This window comes from Aedes aegypti, chromosome 3 (assembly GCF_002204515.2).
Source record: "Aedes aegypti strain LVP_AGWG chromosome 3, AaegL5.0 Primary Assembly, whole genome shotgun sequence".
Taxonomy (NCBI): Eukaryota; Metazoa; Arthropoda; class Insecta; order Diptera; family Culicidae; genus Aedes; species Aedes aegypti.
This window is the reverse complement of record NC_035109.1, coordinates 221,870,032-221,887,828: the sequence shown is the minus strand read 5'-3', so window position 1 is coordinate 221,887,828 and position 17,797 is coordinate 221,870,032. Positions and strand designations below refer to the sequence as shown.

Genomic DNA, 17,797 nt, shown 5'->3' with positions numbered 1-17,797 from the left:
TCTCAGAATTCAACACCTACCGATATCTACTGCATAAGCATGATCTTTCCCTAGAAGTCTAATGCTGTTGAAAAAGTTTCAGATAGGAAGAGCTGTGTTGCGTGTTCTTTCTTTTCTCGCTATTCTACAAGTCGAACTCTCTCTCTTTCTCTCTCACGTATCCCCGCGCACTTTGAAACACTGAGTTGGAGAAATTCTTCATATCTTTCAAAATGTGCCCACGTTTGGTTTGTTTTTTTATTATCACTGTTTTATTATTTATCCATCAGAGTATTTATCCTAGATAATCCAACTTTTCTTTTTCTGCATCTGTGTATGTGGCGCGAATGAATGTTCTCTGTGTGTGTGTTGTAATTGTAATTTCATTTTAAATTTACTCTTCGATATTGGAAAACAGCGCGGAGTCCACTTACTTATGCTAGGGGGAAATGTTTTACGGTTTGATTAAATTACTTCCGCCTTTGGAACGAGGGCGAACAAACTGAGTGTGTGTGAGTGACGGGACAGAATGTGGCGGAAACTATTGTACGATTCGTGTGTGTGAACGGGAAAGAGAAGGAATATGATGAAGAACGTTGTACGTAGTGTAAGCAGAAGAGAAACTAAACTGATCGACAAACGAACGCGCTAAACTAGATTTCATTTAAAATATGAAAGAAAACTCATATTGATTAGAATGTTTTGAGATATTTATCGTTTCCGGCAACCGTTTTCGTGTGTGTACTTTTCTCTCTGTTCTTCTGGATGCGGTTCTGAACGTTCCGACACGCGTGCATGGGTGTGTGGGTTAGTGTTGATCCAAAAACGAAATGTTTCCTTCGAAGGAAATTTTCCCGCCGCCTGGTTTTTACTCTTTAGCTTCAATCTGAAGAATAAAAACGTCCTGGGAAGAAACATGGGAAAATTTCTTCACTTCGCAAAATTTTGTACAAAACAGAAATTTGGAAAACGACCATATAGATTCCTTCTTCTTCTTTTTCTTTGCATTAACCTTAAACTAACATAAAGAGAAAGAGAGACTGTACTATACATAAAATTGATATAAAATACTATAAATATATACGAAAATATAATATATAAAAATATATAATAGTAATAATAAACTATTATTACATTCCTTTTCATTAGGTTGTTTTACTACTACAAGCAAAGAGTTTACTTCATCGTGGTGTCAAAAACAGATGTTCCAATTCTTATGTGAATCGACGCACTCTAAGCGAAACCATTGGCACGCTTCAGTCCGCCGACCATCAACGGTAAACCGTCTTGTAAATAGCTGTTGAATGATTTTTTGAGTATTTCCGTAGCAATCGTCGTGAACATTACCTTACACTAAAAAACTAAAGTAAAACTGAAACTCTAAACGTAAGAATAGCTTAAGCAGTGAACATTACACATTGTCTCGTGACCTTCTCTTTCTCGTTTGGGTTCTTCTCTCATTCCACTAATTTGTTACGTCTGCTAGTAATTTTTCTACTAAAATGAAAAAAATAAACAAAACTACATACGACCTTCTTCTGCTGTTTCCTTCCTCTCTTTGACTTTCCGCTCTTCACCACCGGATGTTTCCTTCTCTACCTCTCGTCGTCGGAAAGAGCAAAATATTTTTCCACGCGAAATTGTACAAAATTGCACACGTGTTTGAATTATTATACACTGATCTCTTCGGTTGATGTTTGCCCGATTTTTTCTCACTCCTGCCTTCTTCTTTAAACAAACGCAAGTATTTAAAAAAGTGTGTAAACAATAGTCAAGAATTTACTCGCGTTTACTTTGCTCGTTATAATCGTTTCGTCGATACACGCGACTAGGAAAACCAAATCTAGTAGATAGAGAAAACCTACTAACAATCGCACGAAAAATGCATTCTATCTATAGAACTTTCCCGTTTCGTTTTCCGTTTCACTTACAGGTAGAAAAAAATCGAATCTAACCAATTTGTCAACTAGTGCGTGTGTGTGAAAACCGAAGACACAAATTAAAATAATAAAAAAACGGAATAGAATTAGCCAATAGTGGGAAAACTAAAATAAAAAGTAATCTGCGACAATCATAATAATATAGTCGTAAGCGCAAGCTGCTTCCACAGATTTACGATTACGGAGCAACTTATTTGGCGGCAGCTTCCTCCTTCTCTTTGTTCTCTTCCACCTTTTCCGGCTTCTCCTCCTTCTTCTCCGTCTTCTCGCTGGTGTTGTCCTTCTCGAGTTCCTTCTCCGATTCGTTCTTGTCCTGCTCGGTGGTCTTCTCGGTGTCGGCACCTTCCTTGTTCTCCTTGGTCTCTGGTCTGTAAAGGTAAGGACGAAAAGGACACATTCAAGGACATTGACAAATTGAAAAACTTAAGCAGTAGGTTTAGCTATATTAATCCGAAATCTAAACACTTAGGGTGCAGAGATACCTGGACACTTCCATGATTCACTTTGGCATGGGGGGTTTTTCTCGGTCGAATTGTCTGAAACTTTGCAAAAAGAAGCTTTCCAATATGACGCATAATGTGGCCAAATATGAGTTTTTAAGCTTTCAAAAAAACCCAACTGCCGAAGTGAATCAAAAGTGCCAAGAATAGGATCCGGCTCCCAGTAATCCGTATGCTTGTTTACAATTTCCAGCACGAAAAAATTCTAAACTTTATTGACAATCTAATCTAAGATATCATTAGTAAGACTTTGCTTCCTAACCAGGGACGTTACTACAATACTAAAATCGTTTAAACATCATGATCAAGGTTAACAAAGGGTATTTGATACACCCAGATAAACCCAGATAGTCTGCTATGATCTACTTCCACAGTAATTTTGCTAGAAAATCTAGATGAAGGATATTTTTTCGCACGCTTTATTATGAATATCCTATAAAGTGAAAGATGCGGTGCTAGCTTACGGATTGTGGTATATTTCTTAGCTATGTAGAACATTTTAACGATTTCTAGGAAAATATATGCAATATTTCTCCTGTTTTCACGGATTTCTTGGAGTATCCATTGTAGATTTTAAGCTATACCAAGTGGATTCTTCCGAGATCTTAAAGGAATCTCATTGAAATTCATGACAGTTTTCTACCCAGTGGCAAAGCATGTGGTGACATGAGATCCGTAATGGATTACTAATAAGATCTTTGGGAAACTTTTGACGGTATTTCTGGCAATATAATGAAGAACTTCGTAGATTTTTGACAAATTATTGAAAACGTAATAGGCGGTTTCACAATGAGATGGATGATAGGTAGATTCAATGAGAATTATCTGACTAGTTTTTCACATTATTTTCAGCTGATTAATAGAAAGATTTTTAGCCTCCAAAAAGATTTTCAAATTCTTGTCTTCAAAAAAGTTGTTCAGAGAGAGCAGAGCTTCCCTGAAAAAAAAAAAACAAAACAAAACTGAAAAGTTCCTAATTCATCTACTACGTGGCGCAAGTGTACGTGAATACTTCTGGTTTGACTTGAAGCTTTTTCTTCGAATTCGCTCAACTGATGACTGCAGATTTTTTCAGCTTCAGTTGAACGCTTTTGCCGACTGGTGCTATTTATACCAGATGGAGGTAAACCCCTCAAACTGCTCGGTGATATCGTTCTTGTGCAAAAAAAAGAGACAATTGCCAACCAATATGCTTTATTTGGCCAGGCCATAGAGCGTGTTAAACAAAATAAGGACCTGGGAGTGATCCTGGATATCCAACTCTCCTTTGAGCAGCATATCTCGTTCGTCGTCGACAAAGCTTCCAAAATACTAGGCCTTATCATTAGAATTTCAAAACATTTCTCGGATATCTTTTGTCTTAAATAGCTCTACTGTTCCCTGTTCCGTTCCGTTTTAGAGTATTGCTCGGTAGTTTGGACGCCTCACTACAACAATAGAGTTAAGAGAGTTGAATCCGTTCAAAGGAGATGTTTGAGATTTGCACTGCCAAGACTACCGTGGTCGGATCCCTATCGGCTGCCAAGCTATGAAAGCCGTTGCCAACTAATTCGCCAGGAACCCCTGTCTGCCCTCAGAGATACAGCAAGAGCTTTGTTTATTGCCGATATTCTGCAAGGACATGCCATGCTGAAGCAAGTCAACATAAATGTGCAGCCACGAGTCCTTTGTAACAACGTGACGCTGAGATTACCACTTCAACGAACTAATTATAGCACGTTTGGCGCTATTTACGGACTGCAGAGGCTTTTCAACAGAGTTTCTGCTCTCTTTGATTTCAACTTATTGCTATTGAGGGATACTCGGAATCTAAACGAGATAGAAAATTTTGTTTCTTAGATAAAGTTGTTCGGAGTGAGAAAATCATCCCCGAGGGACCCAGCAGAGCTCCAAATTCATCCACTACGTGGCGCTAGTGTAACATGTAGACACTTCTGGTGTGACATCAATAAGGGATATCTCGAAATCTGTAGGAATTTCTCTTTTCGAAAGTTTTGTGAGTGAATCGCATCAATAATTTCCCCAGCTATCTCTTAAAACATTTCTGTAGGAATGAAAAAATCTGGAAGCTATCATTGCAGGATTTCCGGCAAAAAATAATTAGGGAAATTCCAGAAGGAATTCCTGGTATTTTTTTAATGAAAATTCTTGAATTCTTTCTGCAAAAATTGCTTGGATAATTCTATAGTAATCCTTGAAGGTTCCTGAACGAATCGTAGGGAGTACTCTTCAAGCGATCCCAGAGGGATTTCCTAAATGAATTCCTGGGGGAATTTCTGAAAGGATGCCTGTGAAAATGCATGGAAGAACATTTGAGGCAATGCTTGAAGAAATTCCCGGTGAATTTATGCAGGAATGGTTTTGGGGAGTTCTCGTAGAAATCCCTGGTGACATCCCTTAAGGAATTCTTGGGGCAATTCCTACAGTAATCTCGAGGAGTACCTAATGGAATCGCTGGGGAAATTCCTGCAGAAAATTCCTGGGAAAGTTCTTAAAAGAATCCCTAGGAAATTTCCTGAAGGAATCCCTAAAGAAAATCCTGAAGGAATCCCTGGGCAAATATTTGAAGAAATTTCGGGGGAAAGAATGATGAGAATCCATAGGGACATTTCTGAAAGAATTGCTGGAGAAATTTTTGAGAGGTCAATATATGTATTTACGGTGGAATTTCTAGAAAATTTTCTGGAATTTTTTTCGCGAAACTCAAGCCTACTACTACAGTCGATTCTTCACATCTCGATATCGAAGGGACCATCGAGATAAGGAGAGACCAAGACATAGAACAAATATTTAATGAATACTAGATTGAAAAACACTCCGTTACCAGGAAAATTAATATCAAACATACGTCATTTCGTCTTTGCAAATTGTTTCGAACCCTTAAAATCTAGTGTAGTTACCTTTGATAATGGGCATATCGACATACGAAGAGAAAATCATATCGAGATAGAAAGACACCGAGAAATGGAGAGTGAAAATGTATGCAAATTGAAAGGACCGAAAAAAAATCATGGACATAGGGGGATATATCGAGATTTAGAACATCGAGATGTGGAGAGTCGACTGCAGTTCAAATCATCATTAGACATCTATAAACTAGAAAATCTAGAAAACATGGAATGTCTGTGACGCCACAGAAACGTTAAACCGTATCCGCCCAGCAATTGGAAAAAAGTTTTAATTGCTACCATTCAGGCAATTCTTAACGTTTCAGCTCGAATGGAATTGCCTAGATGTCTATTTTTTCGAGGGTCATTTAAATTTTTAAAATGTTCAGATATTCCGGTGGTTTACTAGGTAAGATCCGGTAAAAATGGCCCCAACTTTCTTTCCAATGTACTTTTAACCAATTTATTGGTATAAATCTGACACCAATTTAATTTGTTTTAATAGTTTCGAATACAGTCTTCATGTTAGAATTTAATTAGATAATGAGCGCAGCTTTGACCTTGGGTATTTTTCTGGTTTTTTAATGGGTTCACCATGGAGCTGACCCTGAATAGGTCAATTTTTCGTTTCTTGAAAACTGGCAAATTTCAGTTCCATATTTCCCCATTTTGTAAAAAAAAACATGTTCACAACTATAAGTCACTGGACCTGTCAACTAGGTGGTCAATTCCCTTCAAATGATTCCCCACGACCATGTTTGAGTAAGGGGTCGTCCATGAATGACGTAGCTTTTTAGGGGGTGGGGGTTATTTACGATTTTGTGACGAAGTGTGACGAGGGGGAGGGAGGGGTCCTAGCTAGTGGACGTAGCATTTTAAATCAAGTCCGTAAAAAGAAAGGCGCTGAAAAAAATGCATACAATTATTTTTTATCTAACTTCTTTTTTTACTTATAAACTTGGGTTATAAAATTATGATTAATAAATTTATAAATAAACAAAATAAAAGTTTAATAAATTGATTAACTTGGAGTACATTGTTTTGCCATTTGTTAACATGACATAAAGTCAGCCGTTTTAGTATTATCCATATTTTCTGATGGGGCTTTATTTCTTCAAGAAAATAAAACATGCTATTCTTGGCAAATATTACAAAGATATTTATTCCGTGGATTATGCCTTCAATGTTGCAGGAGATCTCCACCAAATCAACTCATCATTTGTTTTGATATATCAATGCTCTTGCTGGAATAGCCTGAATATTGATGAGGATGACAGATTCGAATGTTATCAAAATTGCTCTATCATTAAATTTTCTTAATAACTCGGTAATTTGAAGAATTTTTATTATTTAACTGATTAATTACAGGTTGTGTAAGATTATTTCAGTATGGAAACGATAATGAAATTCAACTCAAATATAAATAGAGATTATTGTTTTTGTATAATAATCGCCAAAATTTTCTAAACATTCCAAATATTTCAAGTGTAATCTTTTATGTATCTGGCCACTGTTTGCTAAAATGATTTGAAATTGGATAATATTAACGATGATTCTTCTCAAATTAATATATTTTTTTGATCATCTTTATTGAAATCTGTTTCCTTACAACGAATAATTTCGAAAAACAATCCTCTAATATAACGAATTTTTTGTTCAATATATTATAAAGGCTTGATATGCTACGTATTTTCCAGGGGGGAGTACCAGTACTTGTGACGAAATGCTGGGTTTTGGGTTTTGCTCATTTGGGTTTATTCTACGACTGGCGTGAGGTGACAATTGTCGGTGTCGTATAGCGAGGTGACAATTCTCGACTCGAGTGAAGTGACTCTTCATTTGATTTACATAGCGAGTCACTTCACTCGAGTCGAGAATTGTCACCTCGCTATACGACACCGACAATTGTCACCTCACGCCAGTCGTAGAATAAACCCAATTGTCTCGTATTTCACACACGGCAACAATTTCTTGTTAGTTTGGTAAAATTATAGTAATCCTTTCTAACGTAAACAACAACATTCGGGTTCCACGAATTTTTGACGGGTTTAGCGACTGAATCATTTTTTACGGTTTGAGTTGATTGAGTTGATTTTGCATCAAAATCTCAAGCGTGAGATTTGCGAAGCAGATCTCTAATGAGTTTGCTCTCACGGGAGAGCATATTGATTGAGATTTGAGTGTGAGTCTATCAACACTGCTGTCGTGGACCAGTTCCAAGGAAGTCCCATAAATGACCAAAAAATACCCAAGGCCAAAGGAGGTCTCAGTGGCTAATTTAGTTCCCACATAATAATATGTCTTTTCCGTCCAACACGTCGTAAAAAATTTCATCTGATTCTTGCAAGCTAGGTTTATATTAGTCATAGTTATTAAATAGTTTTAAGTAATCTTTGTATCAGTTGGAAACAAATGTAATATTCTGTTGATACGAAAATAAGAGGAGGTTTTGCGCTCATTTGAAAAAGAGCTCAATATTGCTCAGCTCAAATGGGCTTTTCCCTGCTCCAAATAAACAAAAAAGTAAGAGGTTGTTTCCGAGATACGACCGCCAAGTTGACGTTGGATAACGTTAGCTTCTTCTATTTCCTGATTTAGGACCGTCACGAACTTATGAAAGATTTACCTAGAAATCTAAAAATCTAATTAATTTTCAAACTATTTGTTGCATGTCAATTCTGATCTATTATGGATATTGAGTGTTATTATTTGGTTGGTTCGGTTAACACTTCAACACCGATAGAACCGGTCGATGGAAGAAGAAGCATGGGCGGTAACTTTTGCTCTCCAAATAAACATAGAAAGAGTTTTGGGTGATCTGTTTGTAGAATGAAAATAATGTCCGTAATAGGGAATGCATCACCAAACTCGCAACTAATCAATGATCTGACTGCGATAATTGACAAGAAATTTTATGAATGAATGGATCACTTGGAAATGCGACCGTTCCTTATGAAAAATCCCAAAGATAATCATATTCCTTTAGTCCTTACATTTAATAGATGGAAATAATATCCTTAGGGGCCATTCATTTATTACATAAGAGTTCATGGGGGGAGGGGGTTTCAGATTTCTCACGCGCCATACAATTTATATTATTTTAATTTATTTTTATTTCTATACAAAAATCAAAGGGGGCTGTGTACAAGACCCGATTGCATGACGTTAACTACGCTCGCGTCCTCGGAAACAGCCTCAAATTGCCCGTATTGTCAATTATTCGTAATTAATCAATTATTGTATGATGGAATGAGATGAAATTAAGAGATTTATAGCAAGTATGTGGTAAACACATTAGGAATATTATACAAATAACTCTTTAAAACACATTTGTTGGCTCTGAAAAGGGGCCGATTGAATTGTTGAATTTTCGTAACACGGACACATTTTGACGGCGCACTGGTTTTCAATCCTCCTCGCCCGGATGAGATTTGCGATGCGCATGACGATGTGCGCTTCAACAAGCGGCTTTGGTCGATTTTCTTCAGCATCTCGTACAACAGCTTGCCTCTAGTAGCGAGGAGCTGAGCAGCGTTACCAGCTCGAAAGCGAAAACAGACTGAAACCAGATTCAACGAAGGAGGGATGCTTTATACCCTTAGAATAGCAGATGATGCTCCTCCTTTCTTATTCTTCGTTTTCTTATCTGGGAAATAAGGCTATATTGAAACTGATGTCCTGGGTAAGGGATGTACAGTTAGCATTATGCTGTTATTGGCAACCCGACGGCACTGCAGCCGCATCCTCGAAAACAGCTTCAAATTGCCGTATTGTCAATTATTCGTAATAATCAATTATTGTATGATGCTATGAGATGAATTAAGAGATTATAGCAAGTAATGTGGTAAACACATTAGGGAATATTATACAATAACTCTTTAAAACACATTTGTTGGCTCTCAAAAGGGCCGATTGAGTTGTTGAATTTGCGTAACAACGGACACATTTTGACGGCGCACTGGTTTCAATCCACCTCGCCTGATGAGATTTGCGCTGCGGATGACGATGTTGCGCTCCAACAAAGCGGCTTTGGTCGATTTTCTTCAGCCATCTCGTAAACAGCTTGCCTCCTGGTGGCGAGGAGCTGAGCAGGTTTGGAGGAGCTCTTACCAGCTCGAAGCGAAAACAGAATGAAACCAGATTCAACGAAGGAGGGATGCTTTATACCCTTAGAATAGCAGATGATGCTCCTCCTTTTCATATTCTTCGTTTTCTTATCTGGGAAATAGGCTATATGAACTGATGTCTGGGTAAGGGATGTACAGATTAGCATTATGCTGTTATTGCAACCCCGACGCACTGGCAGCAGCATCTCGGAAACAGCTCCAAATTGCCGTATTGTCAATTATTTCGTTATAAATCAATTATTGTATGATGCTATGCGATGAATTAGGAGATTATAGCAAGTATGTGGTAAAACACATTAGGGAATATATAACAAATAACTTTTAAAACACATTTGTTGGCTCCGGAAAGGGCCGATTGAATTGTTGAATTTGCGTAACACGGACACATTTTGGCGGCTTTGGTCGATTTTCTTCAGCCATCTCGAACAAATTAAAAGAATATTACACAATCAACTCTTCAAACACATTTGTTGGCTCTGAAAAGTGCCGATTGAATTGTTTAATTTGCGTAACACCGACACACTTTGACGGCGCACTGGTTGCAATCCTCCTCGCCCCGATGAGATTTGCGGTGCGGATGACGAGTGTGCGCTTTCAACAAGCGGCTTTGGTCGTTTTCTTCAGCCATCTCGTACAAATTAGGGAATATTACACGGACGGTGACGCCTGTGCCGCTCGATCTAATGAACCAGAATGACCGCGCTAGCCTCCCGCATGGCAATGACAGCGGAGCACTGGCTTGGTAGCGACGATTTCTGGCCGAAAACGAATTGCTGGCTGGTGCACTCAAACTCGAGCGGCTTCGCTTGCTGCGGCTCCGAAATGCGTGGTTCTTCGGTTCTAATGCGAGTTGTATTCGAGTCCTATTGAAAATGAACCTGAGGATGCGAATGACTCTCGAAATTTGCTCGCCGACCGTGTTCACAGTCTGACGGCAAAAAGAAGAATGAGGGAAGAAGCAGGGTTCGGTGCGCTTTTATAGTGGGAGCGGAACGAAAAAATGTGCTTGAACGTGATTGGTTAGATAAGAAAGGGGTCAACGTTTTACGATATTTCATAGTTTGTTGCTAATAATCAATAGTGTCCTCCATTTGAATCGACGCGTAGATAAATTTCAATCGATTCATGGTTAAATATTGAAAATCTATCGATAAATGACTGAGTTATTAGCGTCAAAACCTGACCATTTTTCGTTACATGCTCAATTTTTCGTTTTTTCTGAATTGTACCCCCATATGTTGCCGTAAGACGTTATCAACGTCAAAAAAAATGTTCCGTTGTTGAAACTATAAAAGTGGGTGAGTTTGAAGTCAGATTTATATCAATTAGGCGGGTAAACGGTAGATATTTCCACAAAAAAATCAAACATCCCTCAAAAATCTGCTAGAATTTCACTAGAACCGAAAATAATTCATCAAGAAGTGCGAAATGGCAGCAAATTTGAACTTTTTTTGCTGAGCGGATACGGGTTAAGCATCCATGGGTAGGAAATTCTTTTTGGTACCGACCTGATCAAATTCGCCCCCGTTTATTCCATAGTTAGTGTGCACTTAAAAACTTTTAACCGTTTCACACCCTCTTTTCTGTAAAACACTTCGCACTCAGTAAAAAACTTCATGGCACGAACAAAAATGTGAAACATATGATGGGAGCATCTTGATTGAACAAATGTGATGTAATTGAAAGGTGAGAATACTGACTTCTTTTTCTTCTTCTTGACGTTACGTCTAGAATGGGACAGAGTGTTCTTAGCATTCCACAAGTACAAAGATACTCTGTGCCCTGGGAAAGTCGAGAAAATTTTCAGCCAGAGAAGTCCTCGACCAGTGGAATTCGAACCCACGACCCTCAGCTAGGTCTTGCTGCGTTTACGACTACAGCTATCTAAGCCCTGAGAGTAGTGATATCGAGGACAGAAACAGCAGGAAATGTATCAAACAACCACATCCTAGGTACTTTAGGAAATGTAAGGATGCACTGCAGCACCTTAAGAGATATATAAATTCTACTAGATCAGAATCCTGTAAAAGCTTCATCATGACACATACTGCAATGCGTAAAAAGAGAAAAATGGACTGGCAGTATTTGGGTAGAAGGTTATCCTTACTTACAAGAAAGTGTCTGGTGAACACTTCAGCTTCGTCCAGTTTTTCAGGATTCCGTTAAGGATAATGATAAAGCGATGCCTATCTACTTTTATTTTCTTGTAGACCCGCCTTAAATGTGAGGCAATGAAAGTTCGACTGCTGGTAGAGGACTAATATAAAACATCGACCATGCTCAAAGAACGCCTGGTTGGAGTACTCATGCGACGCCTGTTTTAGCATATCTTTGATGGTACAAACATAAAATTCTTTGAAGGATTGGTATAGTAATTCTGTGTGAAATATCTGGAATAGAATACCTTGGAGAATTTATGAAGACATTTTTGTACGAATCCCTCAGGGAACCTCTAACGGAATTCAGAGAGGATTCCCGGAGTTCCGAAACATTCCTGAGAACCAGGATTTGATGGCCATAACTTCTTGTTGATTCAAGACAATGTTTGTCCATACACAATAGAAAATATTGATCTGTTAAACGAACACTAATTTGTTATATTATCAAAGTGTCATTTTGGGGCTCCTGCAAAAGATCAATTATCTGGAGGCGGTCCATTTATATCTGGACGACCCAAGTAGCACTCATGTTATAATTGAGGCATTATAACTCTTATATTACCAGATCTGATTGTATAGAAGTTATTCTGCATCAATTATAACATGTATGCTACTAGGGGAGGAATCATATTGGTTGAGCCTTTGAACGGTAGCTGTGCATGATATTTTAAAGATGTGATCCTAGTGGAACCGAAATCGGAATATTGACCAGATATCCATTTTTCGGGGTTGTGCTAAGACATTATGTGACAACTGACTTCTTGTTAGTTTTCTTCTACACTTTTATGATTTTTGTGAGGTACTGGATTGAGCTATTTCGATGTGCCATCAAATTGAAGGTTTGTGCAGCATTAGTCTTTTAGGTTTGTTATAGGTTCTAACTCTTACAAAATTAAGCTTTTGTAAAGGCAAAGAATCGGAGGTTTGTCGATAAGTTTTCGATATTATCAATTATACTAACAATCTTGACTGTAACCAGAGGCTGCCAAATTTGCTCAGATTACGATTTGCGGGAACCTGTCAAGGATCTCGAAAACAGTTCAGGAATCTTGTTTATATACTAGAGACTGCTATTCATATTTTGGAAGAAACCAAAAATATCTCGTCATAAATGCTTCAAAAATCGCGTGCTTAGATTCTAAAGAAATCTTTCCAGGACTAAACCAGGAACTTACTAACTTCGCCAGAGATGTGCAACGATTAAACGAAAGGTCGAGGGCAATCCATTTTCAAGACCGAAGTATACAGTTCTTATGATTAAGAGGAGTTTCTCATCTCCCCGTACCGCACGCATTCATTGATATAGATCAAGCAGAAAAATCCAATCTATCGGAGTACACAATTTTTTAAGATTATCTGGAATTTCTCGGGCCTTGAGTATCTTTGCGTCCTCAACACAATTTATGGAATGTATAAATCAGTGATCCTCAGCCCTGTTTTTCAACCATTTTTGTTTCTGATAGTGGATAGCTTCTCGTAAAAAAATAGATTGATGTTCTTGATAGCTTTTTTTAGCTTTAGTAGAACGGATCCCCGATGGAAAAAAATGCGGAACTGATCATATAGACATCACGTGCGGCCCGCGGGACGCACTTTGGTCATCAAGAGTCATTGATACCATTGGAATCATCCTATTGATAATTATGTATGTGTTCGTTAAGGTGGCCAATTTTTATTTGAAAAAAAAAATCTAGCTGTAAACATTTTAAGTTATGCGTCCCAATTTTGTTCTTTGGGAAGGGAAGCCTACTGTTAGTGTTTGAGAGGCATTCATCAAGTAAAATGGGGGGTCTTGGAGTTTGTATGGAGAAAATCGATCACATGTTTTGGAAAACCTGTTCCAACTACATTTTTGGCCATACGTGGCCCTACAATCGTTTAATTTCTTTCGGTAGCGAGTTGAAGATTCTCCAATTAAAAAATAAGGGATTGCAACAAATCAAAAGTTTAAAACCAATTTTTGTTGCTGAGAAGTTGCCCGTTTTGCTCAGCGGGAATTAGATTTTTCTCGGTACCTAACTTTTTTGTTTCTAAACGATGAGACTTCCAAAACGACAATCTTCGTTAATAACAGTGGGAAAACTCTGGTCAAATTAGAATAAGGTTGAAAACGATAAACATCTTGACTACTCACTCTGGCTTGGGCAGATGGGCGTTCAGGTCCAGCTTCGTGCAGATGTCGTCCCAGTCGGGGAAGCAGCGCTCCTTGATCCGCGAGACGTGTCCCACCAGGTTCGGGCAGTTCTCCTGCATGTACTCCTTCAGGGCGTACTTGACCTCGTCGGAGATGTAGTGGACCTGGGCCAGGGACGGAGAATGCGACGCAGTCGAGCTGAATACAAAAACGCGGAATGTAATGAAATTCTGTTCTGATGTAGTATGTCTCGTTCCTTACCGTGGTCGGTTCATCCGCCGAAGAAGAATGGTTGTCGGCCAACAGCTCGGACAGCACCTTCAGATCCTGCTTGCCGAACTCTTCGATTTCCTCGGGTTTGTGCACGCCCCGAGACCCTTGGGCCTTCACCTTTTTGGCTCCTGCAAATACTTGTTTTTGTTAGGACGGTGGTAGTGGTTAAATGGGTGCACACCTACGGAATATTTCATGCATGAGAGAGGCCCAGGAGGAAGGAAGGGAGAGGACGCATGCTGCTAACTTCGATAGGTTATCGGGTGAACAGTGGGATTGGTGGGGAGGTGTTAACGCAGATGTGTTGGTGGAATGCCTCGTTAGAACTCTGGATGCAGTTACCTTGCGACCGAACTGGAACTTGAACAGGAAGTTGAGCACCAGCGTTGGGCAGCCGGGCTTCCGAGGGCGTGCTGAAGGTTGACCTTGGTAGCCCTGATCAATTTGGTCGGGGTTTTTGCTGCGCCAGAACAGCAAGCACCCCAGATCAGGTGGTTCTCCAGCATGGAAATCATGGCGGTGGAGCAATGTTTCGCTGCTTCCTGGGTCAGGGGCGGCGTCCAGGTCCCTTCTCGTAGCGCTGGGCCAGCTCCTTGATGATGATGGCCGAGTCGGCGATTTCCTCTCCATTTACCTCGACGAAATGGCAGTTGGCCCTTCTTGGAGCGCAGCTTCAGCTTGTGGTCGACGTTCTGCGAGAAAGGGAAACACGAGAAAAGGCGAAATAGGTTGAGGTTAATAGTGGTTCTCGATTCTTTTCAAATAATATTTTACGATCATTTAAGGGTCTAAAACTGTATTTATATTGTGGTAGTTCTTTCGTTATAATATTAACGTTTTTCGATATTTTCGCATCATTTTTCCATAAGTTCTCAAAATTCTTCAAAGTTCTTCTGTTTTAGAAGCTTTGTTGATTTTGATAACTGGTCATTCTGGTTCCGGAGATACTCCGAAATTCCATAGAGAACCGACACTAAACTTAACGCTACTTCAACATCTAAGGCTACCCTAATTTATCGCAGGTTTGATTATCTGTTTCTTTAAACCAATACTTAGATGGAAGTATCTTCTGAAAAAAATATGAAGCTATTTGGAGCAAATCAATACTCAAGAATCATCACAGTTCTAGTTAATCTTGGATTGCAATTGGAATGACAATTGACGAACAGAGCATCTTTGGAATATCCAGAGAACCATCTGGCGTCGAAGTTAAAGATAATAACGATGATATGGAGCCCCATCGTAACATCCCAGGAAATAAAATGCCAAACCCATGTGAGAACACAACGCCCAACCTCCCCATAAACATACGCAAAAAATGTTGCCTACGTAAGCGACGGTGGTTGCCATTTGAAGATGCCATTTCCGGTACTTCTCATCTGTCGCCTCGACACTCGACTCGCTTCAGGAGGAAGGCGGGAGGGATGCAAATTATCCTTACTCTACACGCTTCAGTTCAGAGAAGAACCTCCAAGTCATCGGCGATACATAGTTTGTATTGGTACTGTGCACTGAACCATACCAGTCAACGATGGACAGTTTCCTTCCGATGGATGACTGTGGATGGGGTGTGAGATTGCAAAAAATAAAGCAGAACAAACATTCATCTCGATCGATAGAGGCAGACATGTTTGTGCTCCGGATGCCCTACATTTTGCGGGACATGCTCCATGCTGGGGTTGCTGGGGGTGGTTGTGAGCGGGGTCCGAATTTGGCGGGGAGATGAAAGTCACCTACCGAGACCGACGAGAATGATACGCCCGACGTCAACGATGATCTCGATGATGATGATGATGATGATGATGATTTCCGTTGATGTTGGGAGTCTGCGTTTCTGCAAATCTTCGTCGGAAGTAGCTCTCCACACACGAAGTACAGTAAGGGGTGTGGTTGCTTTCCTGACGGAAGAAAAAACACTATGGCGGGGGATCACGAGCAGCAGGAAGCGGAAATAGACGCGAAGAGAAGGACGAAAACCGGCCCGGGATTTTTTATTGTTTGCTGTGCTCTCTCTCTCTCTCTTTCTCTTTGGAGTAAAGCTCTCCGGTGCTCCGCCGATGCACGAAGGAAGTGGTGTTAGTACAGGGCCTATAATGAATGTCAACGTCGCCATGCCGGGTCTACCCCAATGAAGACGACGGGACGGTTTGCCTGCCCGGAGTGCCCTTCGTGCGTGTTCCCCATTTCGTTTAATCGGAAGGACCATCACGACGTGAAATTTTTAAGTACCGTTGTACGACTTTTAAGGAGCTGTTCGTTGAGATGATATTGGAAGGAATCTGTGGAGATTGACGAGGTTTAATGTCTCTTTATAAAGGTTCTTGCAAGTATTCAAAAATTTCTATGGAGTCGTCCATTAATTACGTCACTCCCATAGGGGGGGTCTTCAGATATTATATGGCAAACCAATGTCTTAAATGTTACTAATAACCCGTAAAAGAATCGTAGGGAATTCTCAAAAGTTTCCTAACTTACTTATAATGGGTATTTCCTATAAAAAGCATTTTGAGCAAAGTTTTAGACAAAGAATGAGCTTTAGAAACATTGAGAAAGGATTGTGAAGGATTGAATCACACGAAGAACACTCTTTGACAAAAAGTCGAATCACCAAGTATTGAAAAGACATAGGGTCGAAGAAGAAAAACAAGGACAAAAGCTTGAAAAAAGTGTTTCCGAAGAAGGAAGTATTTGTTGTTTGACCTTTTGTTCTTTAACGTTTTGTCTTCGGCTTGTGTCCCTACACCAAATGAAACTATGGACGATGACTTCTAGTATCACGAACAGGGATTACATCGTTAGAAAATTGAGAGAATCGCTCGCTATAACAATCTTGATCAGCAACACATCATGAGAGCTTATTTATCATTTCTATTACAGTTCTGAATTAAATCGGGGGATAACAGTGCTAACGAGCTCTAAACCTGGGGGACACTATTGTTAGCGAATGTTTGGGGGTTGTTTAACATGCCAGTTAAACAAAACACCACCTATGGTAAATAAGCGAAAGAATAGAATTGGGTTTTACCTGGGAGGGAGGCACAGATACTACACACGCAATATGAAAACAATACTTTTCCAAACCGCAAAATAACTCCAGTTTGCCAACGACAATCAAGGCAGGCTTAGTGGAAAATCGCTAGTTTTCATTTGTTGTGTACCTTCGATCTTTCTGGACAAACATTGAAAAAGGGTCACCAGTTTCTATGCGTTTGATTTTCAGTTTTAATGAAAACAGTGAAAAAGAGTATCATTCCAATACGTTACATTCAATTAGAATAAACGGTGCTCTCGTGACGTTACTTTTGAATGTGCATGAATTGATTCTAATTCGATTTTTGCTACTTTTGATGAAGTGCAAAAATATTCTAAGGCTAATTACGCGCTTTTATCATGTCTGTCCATTGTTTAAAGATCCGGGCTCACAGTGACAGTTCGTGACAGCAAAATCCCGGCTCACTGTGATGTAGAGAAATGTTGTATGGACCAATGCACCGAGTTCACTAATTAGACGTTTGAGCGGTTCCGAATTCACTCGTTTCCATGGTTACATAAATAACACCGGCACCGCTAAAAAAATAGTGAACCCGTGCATAGGTCCATTGCCGCTCATGAACCGATACAAATGGGATGCTTTCTTTGACCCGTGCTTCGAAAATCAAATGAGAACGAATTCTGAAATGCCTGGTCACGAATCAGGAGTGGTGATAGCGACTGAGTCTCTTAATAACAGTAATATTGCAGAGCTCATGCTTCACATAAGAGACCAAAACGAGAGCAGGAGATACAGTTTCCATGAA

The 17,797-nt window shown here is 39.5% G+C and overlaps 1 pseudogene across 1 annotated transcript; it reads right to left on the bottom strand.

Annotated features, from left to right (window-relative positions):
• Window positions 1-232: 232 nt before the first annotated feature.
• Window positions 233-16,184, bottom strand: LOC5578196 (annotated as a pseudogene). The gene is made up of 5 exons (XR_002501457.1): window positions 16,125-16,184; window positions 14,345-14,692; window positions 13,989-14,140; window positions 13,728-13,925; window positions 233-2,287 (listed from the first exon to the last, which is right to left on the bottom strand). The product of XR_002501457.1 is annotated as a failed axon connections (transcript).
• Between the last annotated feature and the right edge of the window lie 1,613 nt (window positions 16,185-17,797).